The 22,593-nt window shown below is 39.8% G+C and overlaps 1 protein-coding gene across 4 annotated transcripts in view; it reads left to right on the top strand.

Moving 5' to 3' along the window:
- LOC106070364 (prickle planar cell polarity protein 3-like) overlaps positions 1-22,593 on the top strand; it is a 169,711-nt gene that overhangs the window by 41,040 nt on the left and 106,078 nt on the right. The window lies entirely within an intron of this gene.

Genomic DNA, 22,593 nt, shown 5'->3' with positions numbered 1-22,593 from the left:
TTGAATCGATTCCTTGTCACCGGACGCTATCTAACCTCTCTAATGACTGGGTGATTTGTTAACATGTTAAGGAAAAAGAAACACACACCAAAACACCAATATTTAGCGTCCCCCGAAAGGGAAAAGGCCACTATTAATTTGTTTGGTCAGTCTGTCCGTCCGTCCGTCCGTCCCGTCTATATCTCAAAAACTAAAAACAAAAAGATAGTGAAAATCCAATATCATGATATTTTAGATGTTACAAAGCTGCAATGGCTACTTTTTTGTTTTCTAAAAGCAAACCGTTTAATTTTTTAAATAGATAATCATTCAATAACACCAACTAGGCCATGTTCACATTGAACCATATCTTCACAGCTATTGAATACATTTGAATATTAACAATGTAACAATAACATTAATACATCTCCGTGTCCTGTGGTATCAAGTCGTAAGTCGGTCTAACAATACAACAGTATCGGCAACACTTTCGACACGCGCACATCTCATCTCTTTGTATACACGGAGATAGTGTTGTGGTTGTTGATAGTTTTTAGCGGTCCCCGAAAGGGGAATAGACGCTATTAGTTTTGTGTGGTTTGTCTGTCCGTCCATCCGTCAGTCCGTCCCGTTTAGATATTAGAAACTAGAAGAGAAAATGAAAATAGGACATTTTGATATTTTAGATCATTCAAAGTTCTGATGCAACGGTTACTTTTTTCTTACCCGAATATAAATGTACTTAAAAATATGGATAAATGTAAAAGAAAGAATTAGAGTGCTTCGTCAATCCGGCCCTTGTCTATATATAGATTCGGCTGAAGCTTATATTAACCTTTATGTGGAAGTTTTATTAGAAGGAAGTTGGATTTTTCAAATGGTCTCCACATTTCAAAGAAATAATAATCCTTAACACTGAAGTTCCCTCCTCCTTTTTTTTTTAGAATTGCATTCTAAAAATGTCATAGAACACGTATTTTTAAGACATATATTTATGCATACCTGAAGTTATCCAATTTTATTATGTAAGATTGTTTCACTTAGAGATACTAGTTTCTCTAAATGGAATGGATCTAAGGGGAACGATTCTTTCCTCTTGTTTTGTAGAGCTTCAGTCTCATCTTGGAGACTCTATCCAGCCTCCGCAACTCATCACTCAAGTGGTTAGTATTTTGAACCTCGTTGAATGTCTCGCTCTTTGAACCCCCCCCCCCCTTTTTTTTTTTTAAATTCTCTTCCCGTCATCGATTATTTCTCACTTTCACTCGCCATCTTTTAGTCCACTATCTGTGAAATCAGACAAAATTCTCCCGCCATTTTTTTTTTTTTTTTACATAAAAGACTTTAAAGTGGCCTTTGGTTTCGCTTATCTGACGATCGGAAGTTCCCGCATTATCTCCCTCTTTCCTGAACTATGTGAGGGGATTTTAGCGTTCTCCGCGCTCGCTAGCTTCCCCACCCCCCATTTCCCCCGAATTTTGAGCAGTTTTTCGATGGCTATCTTCGTAGAGACGATTCTCCCCCCCGCGCTGACCGCTCTCATATTCTCCGTGACATGGCCAGTGACAGGCGGCTGGCGGACGTCCGTTCTGGTGGGTTTAGGTGACGTGGGCATTGGCACCGCGGGCTGGAGGAATAAGACAGGAGGGAGGCGGGCTCCGGCTAATTTGAGAAAAAAAAAATATTCTTGTAACGATTTGACTTATTTTTAAAATGTCTAACGCAAGTATTAAATGATACGGGGGTATAACAATGGGGAAAAAAAAAGTACCCGAGAAAGAAACAAAGGGGTTCTAACATTGTTTCATTGCGTTATTTGGTTTCTAACACTATTAGTATCTTTCTAGAATGTGGGACAGAAGTTAAACCTAAAACTGGTTATAGATTTTTTCAAAGCTTATATCAACTGTCTGTCTGGTTAAAATTTTGAACACGTTAATTCTTCCACACCCATTCTCGGATCAAGTTGAAACTTTGCACAATTATTCATTGGCATAGACAAGACACGAATCAATGTAAAAAAAAAATTACTAAGTACTATTAATAATTTTTTTTTACTACAAATTAGGGAAATTCTTCAATATTCATGGTTACGGCTAAATATGTAGGGTTTCGTCCCCTTAGATAATTTAACACATGATTTCTCCCACACACACTCTCGGATCAAGTTGAAACTATTAAACATTTATTTATTGTAACTAACAAAACATGGGGGGGGGGGGGGAGCAACTATTGAATGAAGAGCACTTCAAGGAAAGGTCTATCTTATGAACATATTCGGTCAAAAACAATTGACGTTTAGTTGTTTAAGAGTCAACATTGGTCCCCCGACGATCTTCCCTTAGAATATTAGGCCAGAAGTAAACGAATCCTGTTGGAACTCTTTTGACCTAAAGGACTAGAAAACAGGGTCATCATTAAGAGCAATTAAGACTTGAACCGTCAGCCCATCAGCACAATATCGTGCTTTTTTTGCTGTTCCTTCAGTTGCATAAAAGGTTTGGTTTGGTTACTTTATGATTCGGGTCTGAAAAAGCGGCTGGTCCGATTAACCGCATTTGACTGTATACGGTACAGAGTTGATTTCTTAATTAATGTTATTGACCTCTCCTTCCCAGCCCGACCAACCCAATCTAAATATTATAAATACCAGAAGTGTATTCTATGGTTGGGGAGACATCTGGTGGCCAGGCAAGACCTTCAGTGTAGAAACGCATTAAGAAAGCTGGCGGGGGGGTACATTGGGGTCTATCCTATTTCGTTTACCGTCGCTCACACTTTTTAGTTGGAGGCTTTGTACTGGTTGGATCTTTCTAGAATTATATTTTTTATTTGTATCCCCTCACAGACTATAACGTTTTTCTTATGCTACGTAGATTGCAGTGTTTATTCTCACTATCGGAGGCGCGGGAGCTGAGTGGTAAAGCGCTTTGCTTCCGAACCGGGGTCCGGGGTTCGAATCCTGGTAAAGACTGTGATTTTTAATTTCGGGATCTTTGGACGCCTCCTAGTCCACCCAGCTGTACCTGGCATTAGTTGGGGAAAGGAAAAGGCGGTTGGTCCTTGTGCTGGCCACATGACACCCTCGTTACCCGCAGGCCATCATCTGCCCTATAGACCACAAGGTCTGAAAGGGGTAACTTCTCACTATCAACTACTTACAAACTAGTTACGTACACTCGTGTTAACGTAAATCATTGTTGGTCATTCATGTTGGTCATTCATGTTGGTCATTCATGTTGGGGCACTATTTAAAGTAGTAAAGTTCCCCTTCAGACCTTGCGATCTCTAAGGCAGATAATGTTTTTGTGGCCAACGGTTAACAAGGGTGTCATGTGGCCAGCACAACGACCAACCGCCTTTTTTTTTCGCTAAGTAATGTCAGGTACCCATTACAGTTGGCTGGAGTCAGAGGCGCCTGAAGATCCCGAAAATAAAATCCCAGTCTTCACCAGGATTCGTACCCGGAATCCACCGCGCCTTCGGGGGGCAACATTTAACACTGCAAATAGTCACCGGTGCCATCATTGAAGCCTAAAAACGCTTGGTGTTGACTGTAACTGACATTGAGGTAGTTCCGGATCTCTTCTCAATCACGTGGGTGTGTTGTTTACATTAATGACCTCATTGATTTCATTGTAATTTAAACATGAAAATAGTCTAGATCTAGACATCTTTAAGTAATAAAAAGTATGTTACAATAATTCACTAATTTTATGATTATTTAGTAGGACTACTATATCTAGGCTAGCACTAAATCTAGGTCTACATCTTATCAAAGGAAGATATTGCCATGTGTAAGACCACAGTCACGTGACTTTTTATGAAGTAGGTCAGAGATCCGGAACTACCTCATTCAACTGAACGATATTTTTAAAAATAAATTCCGAGGCTCAGACTGAGGTCTATTGCTTTGGTCGGCAGCCAGTGTACGAGATGGAAACTGATTTTAAATCTCGATTAGCTAGCTACGCCCCTGGGTCTCACTTACACAAGATCTCATATTGGAATTTAACTTTTCACATTTCTGGAGAAATCAAACGGCGAATAGCTGGACAGTACATGCGATAACAAACAAATACTCAAAGAGTATTTCATACTAAACCCTCTTCTGCTTATAACCCGACCTCACAAAATGTTCTTTACCCGTTGAAGAGCTGCATGATTCAGCCAACTCCTTGCTCACCCATTTACTGCTCCACGGCGGAATTCCATCAACAGGCTTGAGTGGAGAGATGCAGGGAGCCGTTTCTAAATTACGGCGCCACATTAATAGAAATTTTTGGGGAGAATAGGGAAGGGTTGTTGGTTTGGGAAGAGGGGAGGAAGAGGCAAAGCATGCATGTTTAATTAGATTACTGAATTCTGGGGAATGGAGCAAAGTGTGTGTGTGTGCATGTGTGTGTAAATGTGTGTGTGTGAATGCTTTGATGTCCTGAAACGGGGTGCGCTGTTGTGTATTGACAGCGGAGGCAGATCCACGGACCATAAAACTCGTGTCATCGTCTTCCCTCGCCCCTGCACTCGTGATTTGCGACCGGGTGTGATCTGACGAACTCGTATTGTTGCTAGTCGATCCGTCCCGCTGGTTTGATTACGCCCGGGGTGTCGTAAAATGAGCAAAGTGTCTTATTAAATCTTAAAAAAAATAAATAAAAAATAATGTTAATTTATCTTTTTCTCCTCTTTCTCTTGTATTTCAACAAGAATATCACATTATGCAGAGTCGGAGCATAAACATGAGTGTCTGCTTTACCCCCCAGCCGTCCCTCCCCTTCTCTTTTTCCCAATCTAATTAGCCAGACATGCTGGCGTCCGAACATAGATTAGTCGCACCCTACCTCCTCTTCCCTTGCTCCGCCCCCCAACTCCCCGTCCTACCAGTCAAGAGAAATGGAATAACTATCTAAAATGATGTGTTGACCTAATTAATTAGCTCGGCGTGCCCCCGCCCCGGTGTTTTAGGGTTCGCAAAATTCATAGAAAAAGAAAATACATGAAGGAGAACAGTGCAGCAGTTGGAATGGGAAATTTTCGGGGGAAAAGGGGGGGGGGGGGGTGGAAATGCCGGTTAAAAATTTCGTTGGCAAATGTCGTCATTAATCAAAGCTGAAGTGTTGAATGTCCCATCAACCTTCATCGCCCCAATTCCATCAAAAATAATTTTTTAAAAACTCCCACTTAAAAAAAACAAAACAAAATAAAGTCCATTCAGAATGAACCTTTTTTTTTCCACGCTGTACATGTGACTCCATTAGCGTGTTTGTTATAAGTAATACTGGGTGTGTAATGTGTTGCTGAATGGGTAAAAATAAAAAAATAAAAAAGGCTGGTAACATATCAAGAGGGCTCCTGTTCGAATCCCAACTCGAGCTGATTTGCGTTTGCTGAGCGCCTAAGGTCAGTGCGAAAACGTGTTCCCAGATGTTTCTTCCCCCGGACGTCCAGAATTGACCATAACAAAATTAGTCATGCTAGAGCTTGAAGCAGGCGTTATTCAAAAACAATGTTTTTTTCTCAAACAGGTGTCCACGTGGAGTTTGTTTGTGGCCGATGATCTCACTAGCAGCATTTACAATTTTATAAAGTTTATTTTTATTTTTTTTTTTATGTTCAGATTGACAAACCGGGTAGTGATGTTGATACGTATACTAAAGATGTGAGCACGATAAAACATTGACAATGCTTCACTCACGAACATTAAAGGATGGCGTTTTTTTTATAATTGACTGTAATCATTGTTGTCCCCCCCTTTTTTTTTTTGGTGATGTAATCTGTGTTTTAAAAGAGCTGTCCATATTTGAACTGATGTTTCTAGCTCCTCAAACCCAGTGCTTTCTTGCAATGTGGGGGAAAAAAAGTATTACTTTTCTTGCATTTTAACGTTTATTATTAATTTATTAGTAGTTAAAAGTTAGCACTGCTCAAACCTATATAAAAGTAACTCGATTGTGTTTCTTCTTAGAACAGGGGTTCTCAACCTGTGGGTCTTGAGGGTCGCGACCCTCTTGGGGGGTCGATTGACTATTTGCCAGGGGTCGCTTAAGACCATCGATAATATGGATTGCTATTGTCTACTCTTCTTTTGCTGTATGTGTGTGTCGGGGGTGGGGGGTCGCGGCAGAGTGGGGGTGGTAAAAGGGGTCGCGGAGCTTAAAAGGTTGAGAACCGCTGTCTTAGAACATTTTTTTGGAAAAGGGGGGGGGGGAAACAAGAGAAAAATACGGTTATCTTTGCGTAAGTTTATAAGCTAAGCCAAAGTAACTCATTCTCTCCATAATTATTTCCCTCGTTTCGATGGTATTATTTAATTTTGCTCATTTGTATTTCACTATGCTGCTCAGGTTAAATTTCAATAACATTTTTTGTTTGTCATCAGAAAATGTTTATTTGGTATCGAATTATAGGAGAATGCATGCTCTTTTTTTTTACACAACACAAAACAACACAAATTAAAGTTTATAAATCCAAAAATCCATTTAGTTTAATGGATTCAAATCAACGTTGGTATCGTCGATTAGGAATGAAAGAGTTAACTCATAAACACTTTTGGCCACGAAAGCGCATGTTCATAACACTGCCCACATGATCGTCACACAAACACGTCATATGTTGGGATAAGACAGAGAAAGACCACGTTGAAGGTGGGCCACTATGCCTGTATGTTATTGTTCATCCCCCTCCTTTAATTAATTCTGGTATGCGCCCATGAGGAATCATGCGCGCACATGTTTCTTTTTATCACCTGATTATGTCTCCACATAAAGTGAATCAGACGAATAAGACAAGATGAGATTGGAAGAAGGAGGGAGGGGTTGGCATAGACTCCTAAACGTAAAACATAAGAGAGAGAGAGGAGGGTGCATGTAGATGGCGTCATAAATAACATCGCGTTCATTATCATCTGCTTTATGCTCCTTTTATATATGTGACAAAGGGCGAACAGCCAGCTTCTCCTTTTTTCTCCCTCGCCATTGCCTCCTGCACAATTAGTCACGTGATTATTGCCCGCGACTCAATTTATGCCAATTTATGCCCCGTGCTCTATCTTCCACGAGTTGGGGCGACTTAACCGTTCATTTAAGTTTACTTAGTAGCGCCTTTTTTTTCTCTCTCTAAAGTGCGAGCTCCAGGCCGAGTGAATTCCTCAACGTGGAATGTATCACTTTAGCGAGGGGGCGTTTTATATTAGGTAGATACTTCTGTCTCAACCGAGAACGCATTGGCACTGAGTGTATTGCAGTCATCTATTATCCTTATTTTGTATATAGTAGAAAACAAAAAAATTGAACTCAACTCTGACCTTTGCCTGATAAAAGTCTGTTGGTGTGATGGGGCTCCAGAAGGGATCTTCTAACCGAACCGCTCCATTCCTGCTTTTTCTTATCGAGTGTAGGCGAGACCAATCGTTCTAGAAGGCCTGAGCACTGACCTGCAACGTCACAACCTGTGGGTGTAGGAACCGCCCATCCCTTCATGATGTTTTTTTCTATTGGTTCTTGTGTCTGCCTCTCTTCTATTTTGACCTGGTACTGTTCATTGAAGGAAAGTCCTTAGTGTCTTGTAACAATGCATTACCACAGCGGTTCTCAACCTTTTTTTTTAACTCGGCGACCCCTTTTTACAACCCCCCACTCTGCCGCGACCCCCGCCCCGATACACACATACAGCAATAGAAGAGTAGGCAATAACAATCCATATTTTCGATGGTCTTAGGCGACCCCCTGGCAAATGGTCAATCGACCCCCAAGGGGGTCGCGACCCACAGGTTGAGAACCCCTGCATTACCACTTGAGCTCGCGAAATAATCTCTGTCGTGCGCTGCCTTTTTATAATGTATTATGTATTCTCAATTCATTGTTTTAACACTTGGCTTCACATTTGTATAAAAAACTTACGTAGTTTGAGAATCCTAAGTTCTATTTTCTGTATGATAATGTGTATTCAAGATATTGGTGGAAGTTAGCCAAGAGCTACAATAAAAATTGTGGTATATGAAATAGGTTGTTTTTTTTTCCCTTTGAATTTTGAAGAGACACCTTCCACCCCAGTAACTCTCTCTCACACACACACACAAAGAGACACACACACACACACACACACTTTTGTGTCATTAATTCTTGTTGTCGATATTAAGACATTTGCGAGTAGAAGTAGTAGGCCTAATGAAGATTGATATGGTCGACTCGCGTGTCTTCTAAGGCACCACACAAGACGGGGATGAAAAATAAAGAAAAAGGAACGGGGGGGGGGGGAGGGGGGGGGGGTCAGAAACCTCGCGCAGACGTAGAAGGCGGTCTGGTAGACGTAGCTTACTTCTTGTGTATGTGTCTGTGGTGTCTGCAGGGCCGTAGTTCAGGTTTATGAGCAAGCTGATTGTGTGAGTTAATGATTTTTTTGGGGGAGGATCTAACGTCTTATTCACGCACGCACGTTACCTGATGAAACACACACACACACACATAGGTAGGCATTTTCACATACACACAATAACCCCTCCACGTTGTGGCCTAGCTAGGAATTCGCCATCATTTGGGGGGCCCGGGGGGCTTGACTTCTTTGGGGGTCCCTGCATTTTGCGTACTATTTAATATTTAATGAAAAAAAAAAAACCCACTCATTTGAGGCCCCCCCCCCCCCTCAAGTTGGGTCTCGGGGGATTTTCAAATTCTCCCCCTCCCTCCCCCCACATTAGCTACACCTCTGCCTCCACATCTCTTTTGGTATAAGCATTACACACAATAACGTCTTCACTCATTCAAACATCTCTTTGGTATAAGCATTACACACAATAACGTCTTCACTCATTCATACATCTCTTTGGTATAAGCATTACACACAATAACGTCTTCACTCATTCAAACATCTCTTTGGTATAAGCATTACACACAATAACGTCTTCACTCATTCATACATCTCTTTGGTATAAGCATTACACACAATAACGTCTTCACTCATTCAAACATCTCTTTGGTATAAGCATTACACACAATAACGTCTTCACTCATTCAAACATCTCTTTGGTATAAGCATTACACACAATAACGTCTTCACTCATTCAAACATCTCTTTGGTATAAGCATTACACACAATAACGTCTTCACTCATTCAAACATCTCTTTGGTATAAGCATTACACACAATAACGTCTTCACTCATTCAAACATCTCTTTGGTATAAGCATTACACACAATAACGTCTTCACTCATTCAAACATCTCTTTGGTATAAGCATTACACACAATAACGTCTTCACTCATTCAAACATCTCTTTTGGTATAAGCATTACACACAATAACGTCTTCACTCATTCAAACATCTCTTTGGTATAAGCATTACACACAATAACGTCTTCACTCATTCAAACATCTCTTTGGTATAAGCATTACACACAATAACGTCTTCACTCATTCAAACATCTCTTTGGTATAAGCATTACACACAATAACGCCTTCACTCATTCAAACATCACTTTTGGTATAAGCATTACACACAATAACGTCTTCACTCATTCAAACATCTCTTTGGTATAAGCATTACACACAATAACGTCTTCACTCATTCAAACATCTCTTTGGTATAAGCATTACACACAATAACGCCTTCACTCATTCAAACATCACTTTTGGTATAAGCATTACACACAATAACGTCTTCACTCATTCAAACATCTCTTTGGTATAAGCATTACACACAATAACGTCTTCACTCATTCAAACATCTCTTTGGTATAAGCATTACACACAATAACGTCTTCACTCATTCAAACATCTCTTTGGTATAAGCATTACACACAATAACGTCTTCACTCATTCAAACATCTCTTTGGTATAAGCATTACACACAATAACGTCTTCACTCATTCAAACATCTCTTTGGTATAAGCATTACACACAATAACGTCTTCACTCATTCAAACATCTCTTTGGTATAAGCATTACACACAATAACGTCTTCACTCATTCAAACATCTCTTTGGTATAAGCATTACACACAATAACGTCTTCACTCATTCAAACATCTCTTTGGTATAAGCATTACACACAATAACGTCTTCACTCATTCAAACATCTCTTTGGTATAAGCATTACACACAATAACGTCTTCACTCATTCAAACATCACTTTGGTATAAGCATTACACACAATAACGCCTTCACTCATTCAAACATCACTTTGGTATAAACATTACACACAATAACGCCTTCACTCATTCAAACATCACTTTTGGTATAAGCATTACACACAATAACGCCTTCACTCATTCAAACATCACTTTGGTATAAGCATTACACACAATAACGCCTTCACTCATTCAAACATCACTTTGGTATAAGCATTACACACAATAACGCCTTCACTCATTCAAACATCACTTTTGGTATAAGCATTACATGGGAAGTTGAATATTAGGGTAGAGACATGTTCCACAAGAGAACAGACGTTTATAGGCTGGCTACTCAATAGAGTCCCCCCTCCCCCGCCCCACAAAGCATGCGACTCTGTAGCTGACGTCTCATTGCATGCGTTGCCTGCATTTACCGAGATAGTTTGATGTGTTTTGCACTCGGCTTCCCACTGCATTCCGCGTTAATCTGGCCAGACGCCCTCTCCTCTTGTCCTTATGTTTCATTACTCACTCCAGGCCTCGAAGAAAGAATTGCAGTAGGTACACGAGTTGCAGCTTAGGAAGCAACTAAAATTGATGACCCAAAAAAACTTTGAATCGAATGTTCTAGACTCAGACATTGTAATGACGTCGCAGTAGTGTACATCTGTTCAGCTTTCCGCGCGTGCAATCGATACTTACCGACTTAAAACACCGTTCTAGCTTCGGATAAAACCGTCTCATTCTTAAGAGTTGTGGCACTTAGCGACAAAACCGGATTATGCCCCCTGTTGCTATACAACTGTACTGTCTTGAAGACAGTAATGGCGGTCGGGTCGTGCGCTCCTTGGGACCTTGCCGGAGCAAGATGAAGAGATTGGTGTTGCCAAATTTAAACGGGACTGTGGGAGGGTCTTTAAATGGCCGCCCCATCACTCCCCCCAGCAATGACTCATCTTCTGTGTGTGACCAACATGTTTGTAGTCATTTGCTACGTTGAATATGTACGAGATCTAGACCAGTGGTTCCCAAACTTTTCTGTTTCGTAGACCCCTTGCCATGTTTTCTGGTTTTTGGTAGACCCACTGCTTAATTTGTATTGCATTTTTTGCCAATTCATGAACATTTTTGTAAAAACTTATTTCTAACTTTAGTAAGTTGAAGATTATAAAAAATGTAATTTCAAACTACAAATCAAGTTATAGAGATCTTTATTTTTTATTGATAAAATTCAAATTTAAACCAATTAAATTAACAACAAATATGTATTGCTGGAATCATCAAACACACTGGAAATTTTTTTCCGGGTTTATCATCCGTTGCTTCGGATGTTATGTTTCTTAATAGGAATTTGTTGACCTTCCAACATTAAATTATAATTTATTTATTAATTTGCCTTAAGTATCACTGTAAAAGTTTGCGAAACAGTTGTCACTAAGGGAAATGGGTCGAAGGTGAGTAACTGGCTTCTAAACCAGTAAGCTTTGAACAGGATGGGCTCATTAGCCTTGGCTTGCTAACCAACTGAATTCAAACCTTAGCTACATTGCAAGTATACCCAAATATAGGAAAGCTTTCAGGGGTCAACCTTGAGGAGAAAATAGGATCCAGAGACTCTTGTCAAAGCACACAGTGCTACACCCTGTCAGAGCACACAGTGCTACACCCTGTCAGAGCACACAGTGCTAAACCCTGTCAGAGCACACAGTGCTACACCCTGTCAAAGCAAACAGCGCTACACTCTGTCAGAGCAAACAGTGCTACACACTGTCAGAGTACTCAGCGCTACACCCTGTCAGAGCAAACAGCGCTACACCCTGTCAGAGCTTGCGACGCCCCTGATCCCAAACTGTATATATGTTGTTTACAAAAAATAAAATACATAAATAGCTTTTAATTTTATATCTCATGCCACCGATGTGCCCTTGAACTGTAGTGTTGCTTAAAGAAATTCTTTTAATAATATCAAATGTAGGTTTGTGTGAAACAGGTTTTAAAACTACAACGGCTGGTAAAATCAATGTTTTATCTATAGTGTTTTCCGAATTTTGCTAAAAGCAAAGAGATATTGTAAGACTCTCACGAACCATCATCTTCTCTAAATGATGCTGAAGAGTACTTTTGTGGTTCTATTCTTTATCTTTGAGTGTTCGAAAGTTTTTCTAAACTGTATCTATTTTGTCTATGTGACATTGCCTCAAATGATCCCCCAGCGTAATTGGTTTCATATCGTCATAAATAAGTCACTTAGCAACCGCTTGTTTGATAAGGAAGGAATGAATCCCAATTTTAAATAATTAACGCTGTACAGTCTGCATTTCTTTTTGTTAAAATTTTGTTACAGGTAGACAATATTAAGCTCTTTAAATAATTATTGGAATTAAATGCAACATTTTTTCTCATTTGAATAGTAGGATAAATATTTAAATGATTAACTAAGGTACAAATAATATAGGCCCTATTAGTGTATGAATTAATTACAATAATGGGATGTAAAAATTAAAGTCACGACCTGCTTAAATTAAATATATAATCCTAGACCCCTTTGGGCATGTCATATAGAACCCCAATTTATTTTTTCACTTTCGTAGACCCCTGGGGGGTCTATATATACAACTTTGGGAATCACTGATCTAGACTGTGCCTAGACACCAAATGTTTTCTAACGAGATTTTTTTAGTAAAAATACTGTTTGTATGGACATCATTTTTATAAATATTAATTTTATATGGAAATTAATTGTTTTAATTAATAGTTTTTGAGAACCATTGATGTTCTGTTAGGTGTCGCAGTGGCTGAGTGGTTAAGTGCTTGGCTTCCGAACCTGGGTTCGAATCTCGGTCGAGACTGGGGTTTTGAATTTTGGGATTTTTAGGGTGCTCCTGAGTTCACCCAACTCTAATGGGTACCTAACTTTAGTTGGGGAAAGTAAAGCGGTTGGACCTTGTGATGGCCACATGACGCCCTGGTTGTTAATCGTTGGCCAAAGAAATAGATGACCTTAACATCTTCTGCCCTATTAATCTCAAGATCTGAAAGGGGAACTTTACTTACTTATTGATGTTTCACCTTAGCCTTTTCCGGCAGGATGAAAAAGCTTTAATTTATAAAACATACTCGTCAGAAGTAAAGCAGAACGGTTACCAAGGTTACCAAGAACCAGAATGCAACATTAATTATATCACTTCGGTCAATGATACATTAATTCACTAGTTTTGCTAAAAAATAGGGGCCACATATAATTCGCGCACAAAAAAAAAAGCACAAAGACGGTAGCACGTAGATACCCACGTCAAAAGTTGTTGAAGTTTTGTGAGTAGCGAACATAAGTTTTGTATTTGAAATGATTATTTTCACGCTTCCTCCATGTTGCCCCCCCCCCCGGCCATGAAATGATTATTTCCACGCTTCCTCCATGTTGCCCCCCCCCCCCCCGGCCATGAAATGATTTTTTCCACGCTTCCTCCATGTTGCCCCCCCCCCCCCCCCCGGGCCATGAAATGATTATTTCCACGCGTCCTCCATGTTGCCCCCCCCCCCCCCCGGCCATGAAATGATTATTTCCACGCTTTCTCCATGTTGCCCCCCCCCCCCCTCGGGCCAAGACGAGTCTCGAAAAGGTTAAAGAAATGACTCAGACAAATCTTCCGTCTAGGATCTGAAGAGCGGACACCCCTGTTTTGTGTGTGTGTGTGCGTGTGCGGACTGTGCAGAGATGGGGAGGACCCAACTTACATTTTGTGGAGTCGATAATTGGACGAAAGCTGAGGGAGTGGGTAATGGGGCGCAAACGGCAGGCATGTATGACCGCATGCAGTCAGTGTCATTACAATTGCGGTCAAGTTGGACCATATTACTCACGCCACCCACATGAATATTCAACAGATGTCGAAAATGTCGGTTGTTACAAATTGTCAAGATGTGTACTCATTTATTTCTCCATTTATCTTTTATAACATCCTCCCACTCCCGCGTGTTCTCCTTGCGATCCCCCCCCTCCTCCTCGTCCTCCTGCACCCAGCTTCCTGCCACCCGATAGAAATCGTTTGAGTCGCTGCTTGGATGGGTGCGGATAGAGGCTTTTTTTTTTTTTTTTTTTAACTGAGAGACCAATCATAATAGAAGTCCTGAACGCTGAGCTGTGACGTTACAACCTGTGGGCAATTCATACCATAGCTCGTCACGTCACAGGCTGTGACGTCAGACGCGTGGACCCTTTAACCGGTGTAGAGAAATTGCAAGTCAAAATAGTTACGATGGCCTTCAACGCTCAGTAATAATTTTAAATACAAATAATCCTGTGTGGAAAAAAACAAAACAAGCAATTCTGCTATTTTACAATGTTTCCCTTTGTGTGTGTGTTGTGTGTGATGTCATTGAGGCTATTGCTAAGCTCACTGTATGCTAATTTAAAAACAAATCTGGGAAGGCGTGAAGGTTGGGGGGGGGGGGGGATGACGTGCAGGCGCCCCTGCAGTGGGTAAGAGCTCGAGAAACGAATGCATTAATGGACAAAATCCTATTGGTCTGTGTATATGCTCACTAACTAGCGTGCATTAACATAACAAAGGCGTGTCGTTACCCCTCTCATCCAAGCTGATCTCGTCTGCTCGGATACCGAGCTTTTCTCTCTCGTGACCCCCTGTTGCTTATAAGGGATGGGGGGGCTACACAATATAATACGATGGGATTATGGGAATGATTTACCCAGCGTTCTGTTCAAACCTTTATATGTAAAGACAATGAGATTCACACATACAGAACTAACAGGAAAAGATTTACATGCATACATACAATACACACATACAATACACACATACAATACATACATACTATTAGCATAATCGTTGATGTATATGTTTATGTGGGATTTTTGGGAAAATGTGGATGTGCAGCCCTTCTGTTAAACAATAAGTAATAACAATATAAAGAATTGCTTATTACAATTTTTTTGTTTTTTTTTAATCCGGTGATTCTCAATCCGTGGCGAGACGCACGTAAGTCTCAGAAGGATGAGAAATCTGCTGAAGCACACATTTACCTTATTTTCTCTTATGCGTGCAGTTATTGATAGTCTACCCTAAATCACGTGACACTACTTTGTGCATTTGTGTGGGCTGGTCAACGTTCTGGCAGCGCGATTCCCCTGTAAAAGAAGCCACCACATAAACGCCCCCCCCCCTTTTTTTTTCCAAACTTACACCCACATCTTCCGTTTTAAACTTTCCTTTACTAGTTTCTTTTCTTAGTTCTCACATCCCTTTATGAAAGGTTATCTTCCCTTGTTTTATTTATCATCTCACAAATCAGGCGTCTGCCCCTGTCCCTTTTAAATTACGAACAACCCCCCTTCTTCCACTTAATATCGACCCCTTTCTTAAACCTTATTTAGGTCACAGTGACGGTACTATTGCGTCATACCTCTACCTCATACCTGTCATCGCAGACCATGTGATGTCTTGTTCTGGACTCATTCGTAGCTGCTTTAGTCTTGACACCATCTCCAGTGGTCTGAGTTGAAACTTGTTTATACCCCCAAACTATACTGGTGACACTGTACACTGCAGATATTAGTGAAACATTTGAACACCTCACACTGCAGATATTAGTGAAACATTTGAACACCTCACACTGCAGATATTAGTGAAGCATTTGAACACCTCACACTGCAGATATTAGTGAAGCATTTGAACACCTCACACTGCAGATATTAGTGAAGCATTTGAACACCTCACACTGCAGATATTAGTGAAACATTTGAACACCTCACACTGCAGATATTAGTGAAGCATTTGAACACCTCACACTGCAGATATTAGTGAAGCATTTGAACACCTCACACTGCAGATATTAGTGAAGCATTTGAACACCTCACACTGCAGATATTAGTGAAGCATTTGAACACCTCACACTGCAGATATAAGTGAAGCATTTGAACACCTCACACTGCAGATATTAGTGAAGCATTTGAACACCTCACACTGCAGATATTAGTGAAACATTTGAACACCTCACACTGCAGATATTAGTGAAGCATTTGAACACCTCACACTGCAGATATTAGTGAAGCATTTGAACACCTCACACTGCAGATATTAGTGAAACATTTGAACACCTCACACTGCAGATATTAGTGAAACATTTGAACACCTCACACTGCAGATATTAGTGAAACATTTGAACACCTCACACTGCAGATATTAGTGAAGCATTTGAACACCTCACACTGCAGATATTAGTAGATCATTTGAACACCTCACACTGCAGATATTAGTGAAGCATTTGAACACCTCACACTGCAGATATTAGTGAAGCATTTGAACACCTCACACTGCAGATATTAGTGAAACATTTGAACACCTCACACTGCAGATATTAGTGAAGCATTTGAACACCTCACACTGCAGATATTAGTGAAACATTTGAACACCTCACACTGCAGATATTAGTGAAACATTTGAACATCTCACACTGCAGATATTAGTGAAACATTTGAACACCTCACACTGCAGATATTAGTGAAGCATTTGAACACCTCACACTGCAGATATAAGTAGATCATTTGAACACCTCACACTGCAGATATTAGTGAAACATTTGAACACCTCACACTGCAGATATTAGTGAAACATTTGAACACCTCACACTGCAGATATTAGTGAAACATTTGAACACCTCACACTGCAGATATTAGTGAAACATTTGAACACCTCACACTGCAGATATTAGTGAAACATTTGAACACCTCACACTGCAGATATTAGTAGATCATTTGAACACCTCACACTGCAGATATTAGTAGATCATTTGAACACCTCACACTGCAGATATTAGTAGATCATTTGAACACCTCACACTGCAGATATTAGTAGATCATTTGAACCCCTCACACTGCAGATATTAGTAGATCATTTGAACCCCTCACACTGCAGATATTAGTAGATCATTTGAACCCCTCACACTGCAGATATTAGTAGATCATTTGAACCCCTCACACTGCAGATATTAGTAGATCATTTGAACCTCTCACACTGCAGATATTAGTGAAATATCTTTTCGTTATTTTCACACGACCCTTTGACTGGCCAGATGGGCCACCGCGAGCGTGCTCTCGTCTCCAAGCTCTCCTGTCACCTGCCGAGGTTTACAATTACCGAGTGTCAATTTAACACTCTAGATGCTGACACGTTGACTTCAATGTCAAGTCCATAAACGTCACTCACCACAGGGCATTTCCCCTTCCCCCACCCCCCCCCCCTTCCTAATGGTCAAGATTTTAAGGTAACTGTCTCGTGGACAAACGAATTGTGACCGTCAGAACATGAGAGTTGGCTGGAGACAAGATATTGCAATATATCGTTTGAGGATGAATGTTAGGAAGAGTGTGTGTGTGTGCGCTGCTATGGTGACGGTGGGAAGAGGTTAGCGATTGGTTGTGAATGATGCAACATAGTTGGCATTGTCGTCATTTGGTCTTAGTTAGGACAGACGACTCCAGAACGTGAGATTGAAAGGTTGTGTTATTGTAGGGAAATAGATTTTGTTATTAAAGATATTATTACTGAAGTCTGCTACATTTATTTCATTTCATCACAAGTTGATTTTGTCTAAATTATAAATAAAGTTTTACTTAGTTTTGTTCACTAAAAGAAGTTATTCAAGCTATTTGAAGTTTTATTAGTTAAGATACATTACGCCTAAAACAGTTTAGTTGTCTACTAGCAGTTTGGTGCTACAAGTCAACGACAGGTAACAACTATGAACATCCCCATATAAAGGTGGAAAAAGAGGAATACCTTTCTCAAAAATAAGCGAAACAAGCCAAACTTTTCGTTCATCAGTCATCTTCCTCGTTCCCGAATCATTGATCAAGTTTCCAGAAGTTTCGGGGATCGTTTCTTTATTCCGTTTTGTTTTCCTTCAGGTTTTTTGTTTTCTTCTTTTGTTCGTTCCGTTTAGATTGTTACTCCGTGTTTTTGAGACGTACCCAATGATGACGCCCCGGTCAGTGACGTGAAGATGCTTTGCAGAGACTTGTGCTAGACGTCATGAGTGGGGGGAAGGAGAAGGATGAAATGGATGAGGGGCAGGAGAGGGCGTGACGTCCGAGTGCTTCCGTTCCTACGGGAAGAAAGGATCAGCATCTTATTAAAACAGATTGCCTCCCTTTTGTCTGCTTCTTAATTTAGCTGGGATAAGGGAGGGCGTGAATGGGGGAATGGATGGGTAGTTAACGCCCCTGCATCGATGCAGATGTCGACAATTATTTCCTGCTACTAATTCCTTTAAAATCTGGCTATTATTTCCTGTTCCATACTACCCTATGCCGGGGAAAAGAAGATATACCTCCAAGAAGTTCTTTTTAAAATTATCCTCTTTCTTTCTTCATTTAACTTACAATCTCTGAGCCAGATACAACGATGTCTTGGTTTATTGGTGTCGTGGTTTTACAAGATGATGGTTTTGTGCTGTCATGGTTTCCCGGAGTCATGGTTTTACAACATGACGGTTTTGTGCTGTCATGGTTTCCCGAATCGTGGTTTGACTACGTCATGGTTTTTTGCTGTCATGGTTTCCCGGAAAGGTGGTTTACCTGTGACGGTTTTGTGCAGTCGTGGTTTTACAACATGACGATTTTGTGCTGTCATGGTTTCCCGGAGTCATGGAATAAAGTTTATAATAAAATACTAAGTCCCGTCTAGAGGCAAGAATTAACTTGATGACAAAGCTGTTACCCAAAAACAAGTTGTTCAAATTTCAACACTTGTCGGCTAAGTTGTTACATAAATCCCTCATCATCAGCAGTGATTCTCTAGCTATGGCCACCTCTAGCTTCTTTTTATAAACTCTCTAGCGGCTGGTCAGGCTGGCGGTCATTATAACAATAAATAGAAGGGACATAACAACAAAAATGGTTTCAAACTTCTCACTTTTTTTTTTTAGGTCTAAAAAAATTCTCTCCCTTAGGTGTCCGTGTAAAATTGTAGATCTATGTTATATTGAACCAACGAGGTCCTTTTGTGTGAGCTTTACGAAATGCAAATACAAATAACCGGTCTGACCCCTGGCGAATGACCTAAGCATTGTTTATCTAGGACAGCCTACCACTGGTCAACATCAGCATTGCTTGTTTACATTGTTGACGTGCAATAACGGATGAGCTCATGTCATTGTCTGGTGCTGATGAATCGCTGGACACCTTTAAATAGGCCCCCCCCCTTCCATCCTTACCTCGATTTGTATTTATTAATCCCTTGACCTTTGTTATGTAAACACACACACACAAACATAAACAAACAAGCTTTGTTTGGAATCTGACATTCGGCCGCAACTTTTTTTCTGCTTTGGGCATGCTAAGAATTAGAGCGCATGTTGGGTCAATCTCAACTTGCGAGGAAGCAGGACATGTGGCTACTTTAATCTGGGCATTATAAGTATGGCTACTTTAATCTGGGCATTATAAGTATGGCTATTTTAATCTGGGCATTATAAGTATGGCTATTTTAATCTGGGCATGTTAAACAACAGGACATTTGGATACTTTAATTTGTTCATGTTAAACGACTGGACATGTGGCTACTTTAATCTGGGCATGTTAAACAACAGGACATGTGGCTACTTTAATCTGGGCATGTTAAACAACAGGACATGTGGCTAATTTAATCTGGTCATGTTAAACAACAGGACATGTGGCTATTTTAATTTGTTCATGTTAAACAACAGGACATGTGGCTACTTTAATCTGGTCATGTTAAACAACAGGACATGTGGCTACTTTAATCTGGGCATGTTAAACGACTGGACATGTGGCTACTTTAATCTGGTCATGTTAAACAACAGGACATGTGACTACTTTAATCTGGTCATGTTAAACGACAGGACATGTGGCTACTTTAATCTGGTCATGTTAAAAGACAGGACATGTGGCTACTTTAATCTGGTCATGTTAAACAACATGACATTTGGCTACTTTAATCTGGTCATGTTAAACAACAGGACATATGGCTACTTTAATCTGGTCATGTTAAACAACAGGACATTTGGCTACTTTAATCTGGTCATGTTAAACAACAGGACATGTGACTACTTTAATCTGGTCATGTTAAACGACAGGACATGTGGCTACTTTAATCTGGTCATGTTAAACAACAGGACATTTGGCTACTTTAATCTGGTCATGTTAAACAACAGGACATGTGGCTACTTTAATCTGGTCATGTTAAACAACAGGACATTTGGCTACTTTAATCTGGTCATGTTAAACGACAGGACATTTGGCTACTTTAATCTGGTCATGTTAAACGACAGGACATGTGGCTACTTTATTCTGGACATGTTAAACGACAGGACATGTGACTATTTTAATCTGGGCATGTTAAACAACAGGACATTTGGCTACTTTAATCTGGTCATGTTAAACGACAGGACATTTGGCTATTTTAATCTGGTCATGTTAAACGACAGGACATGTGGCTACTTTAATCTGGTCATGTTAAACGACAGGACATGTGGCTACTTTAATCTGGTCATGTTAAACAACATGACATTTGGCTACTTTAATCTGGTCATGTTAAACAACAGGACATATGGCTACTTTAATCTGGTCATGTTAAACAACAGGACATTTGGCTACTTTAATCTGGTCATGTTAAACAACAGGACATGTGACTACTTTAATCTGGTCATGTTAAACGACAGGACATGTGGCTGCTTTAATCTGGTCATGTTAAACGACAGGACATGTGGCTACTTTAATCTGGTCATGTTAAACAACAGGACATTTGGCTACTTTAATCTGGTCATGTTAAACAACAGGACATGTGGCTACTTTAATCTGGTCATGTTAAACAACAGGACATTTGGCTACTTTAATCTGGTCATGTTAAACGACAGGACATTTGGCTACTTTAATCTGGTCATGTTAAACGACAGGACATGTGGCTACTTTATTCTGGACATGTTAAACAACAGGACATGTGACTATTTTAATCTGGGCATGTTAAACAACAGGACATTTGGCTACTTTAATCTGGTCATGTTAAACGACAGGACATTTGGCTACTTTAATCTGGTCATGTTAAACGACAGGACATGTGGCTACTTTAATCTGGACATGTTAAACAACAGGACATGTGACTATTTTAATCTGGGCATGTTAAACAACAGGACATTTGGCTACTTTAATCTGGTCATGTTAAACGACAGGACATGTGGCTACTTTAATCTGGTCATGTTAAACGACAGGACATGTGGCTACTTTAATCTGGACATGTTAAACAACAGGACATGTGACTATTTTAATCTGGGCATGTTAAACAACAGGACATTTGGCTACTTTAATCTGGTCATGTTAAACGACAGGACATGTGGCTACTTTAATCTGGGCATGTTAAACGACAGGACATGTGGCTTCTTTAATCTGGACATGTTAAACGACAGGACATGTGGCTACTTTAATCTGGTCATGTTAAACGACAGGACATGTGGCTACTGTAATCTGGACATGTTAAAACAAAAGGGCATATGTGGCTACTCTAATATTCAATGCTTATGAATTTATTTGTAGTAAATTTAATCTGGGCCGAAGATAATAACACATACATGTGGCTACTTTTAATTCGGAGGCGTGCTAAGGGATATTGCATACATGGCAAGTTGAATGAAATGGTCACTCTATTCTATCTTCTTGCTCTCTAGTTTGACCTGGTTGTGTCCAACATTTGCATACCAGGATGACAGTGTGCAACGTGTTCAACTCCATGACACTACCATGTAGCTCTTCTCATGACTTTTTCTTCCAGGGCTATATATAAAATATTAACATAATTCTGTTTATGGATCATTCTTACCTTTTTTTATAGAGATAGTAAGCGATTTAGATCACAAATTCTGGGGCATTTATAAATAAATATAAATGGGCTTTTTTCCCTAGCTATGTTACAAGAATGCTATATGCAGACTATGGAATTTGATAGTGTAGTTGGGGTTAAGACTGATCTATGTAAGAGCTTGCTGAGATATATATACTTCATCTTTGATATTTAACTTATCGGAATTAAACAGTTAAATCTATATATATATAATTTGATGATGGTGGCAATTAATTTAATATTTGGGAAAAAAACTGATGTCACAAAATTTGAACTGAAGGCAATAAATGTATAACTGTATATTTCTATGTACATCATGGCAATTTGCAGACTATTGACAAGCATTGAAAGTATTATATCAATTTGTTTTAAATGTAAAAAAATGGTATGCAAATAAAATGCACCTGAAAGCATTACAATTTATTTTAAATAAATGCTTTTGATGTGTTCAAACGATGTCACAGTATCCACACTTGATGGGATTATAGCTATTTTTTTTTAAATGTGAAACCGTTGTCGCCAAATTGCAAATTAAAAGGTTAACCGAAACAAAAAAATCATTGATGTACTTTAGGCGTGCAAATTGAATTGTTTCCCTTGTTGTGCTCGGCAACATTGGTGCATTGTGGTTTCCCTTTG

Source organism: Biomphalaria glabrata, chromosome 4 (assembly GCF_947242115.1).
Source record: "Biomphalaria glabrata chromosome 4, xgBioGlab47.1, whole genome shotgun sequence".
NCBI classification, from domain to species: Eukaryota; Metazoa; Mollusca; class Gastropoda; family Planorbidae; genus Biomphalaria; species Biomphalaria glabrata.
This window is presented reverse-complemented; position numbering and strand designations above follow the sequence as displayed.